The 1,067-nt window shown below is 52.3% G+C and overlaps 1 protein-coding gene across 1 annotated transcript in view; it reads left to right on the top strand.

Annotated features, from left to right (window-relative positions):
* Window positions 1–7: 7 nt before the first annotated feature.
* Window positions 8–1,067, top strand: part of LOC109522973 (CUGBP Elav-like family member 2) — a 23,923-nt gene continuing 22,863 nt past the window's right edge. The window contains exon 1 of the transcript XR_002169671.1: window positions 8–395. The gene's annotated coding sequence lies outside the window, so the exon portion shown is untranslated. The remainder of the gene's footprint in view (window positions 396–1,067) is intronic.

Genomic DNA, 1,067 nt, shown 5'->3' with positions numbered 1-1,067 from the left:
TTTGCAGTGGGGAGCGAGCAGGCTTGCTCTCTCTTCTTCACATGCGATCGGACGACCAGCAAGAAGAAGAAGAAGAAGAAGAAGAAGCAGCAGCAGAAGAAGAACGCGACGCCCCCCCCCGCTACCACCACCACCTCCTCTTCTTCTTTCTCCTCCTCCCCCTCGTCGTCGTGTGTCTCTCGGCAGTCAGTCGGCACCTGTTCTCGCTCGTCGCCTGCTTTGCCTTCATGCAAGTGAGCGCGGACGTGCTCTCTTTGCCCCCATTGTTAGATTAGACGGCTATTTTGTATATAGATATTTTTTAAAGAAAGCACCAAGAGTATGACTTCGACGTCGTATAGCCTGGATTACCTCCCGCTGACTGATAGTCGGTTAATGGCTGCGGGGGACACGATGTAAGTACCTGCGATACTTGCTCATTGTCGCCGTTTTTTTTTTTTTTTGCCCTTCTTTTTTGGGGTTTTGTTGTTTTTGAAGTTGCGCTTGGGGGAGATGATGAAACGTTTCACTTTGTAGGTCGTAGCCTTTTAGCCCAACTGCAGGAGCTAACGGCTAACGTGTCGAAAACGGCCGGCTAACCTCCCGTCGAGAGGAACGCGGCTCGCTCGGTATTGTTGAAAATAACCGCCAGCCGCTTCAGGTTGAAACGAACTCGGCGGCGGTCTTAATTTTGCAGTCGAGAGCGACGGAAAATGGAGAAGTGTTGTTGGTCCGTGTGTGCGTGTTTGTTAGCATTAGCGACATTAGCGAGCGCGCGGCGACTCGAGTATCATGTGCTTCTCGCTGTGTTGTACAAACAAGAAATGTGCTCTTATAAGCGAGCCGAACCTTGCCTCTCGCTGGTTCAAAAAAGAAACAAAGAATCGCGCAAGTTGGCCGAGTTGGCTCCGTCGTCTGCGAGGCGACGGCCCGCTACTCGATCCGCTCGTCAACAGTTGAAAGGGGAAGCGGACGGTCGAGTAGGCCGGCGCTTGCTCAGGTTTCCTCATATTCGGTTTTCGTGGAACGCGACATGATTGTTGCTCTTCTTGTTCGTTCGCAACCCCCCCCCCCCAAATAGCCACCAT

The sequence above is a fragment of the Hippocampus comes genome, unplaced genomic scaffold, assembly GCF_001891065.2.
Source record: "Hippocampus comes isolate QL1 unplaced genomic scaffold, H_comes_QL1_v1.1 scaffold299, whole genome shotgun sequence".
In the NCBI taxonomy this organism is placed as follows: domain Eukaryota; kingdom Metazoa; phylum Chordata; class Actinopteri; order Syngnathiformes; family Syngnathidae; genus Hippocampus; species Hippocampus comes.
This window is presented reverse-complemented; position numbering and strand designations above follow the sequence as displayed.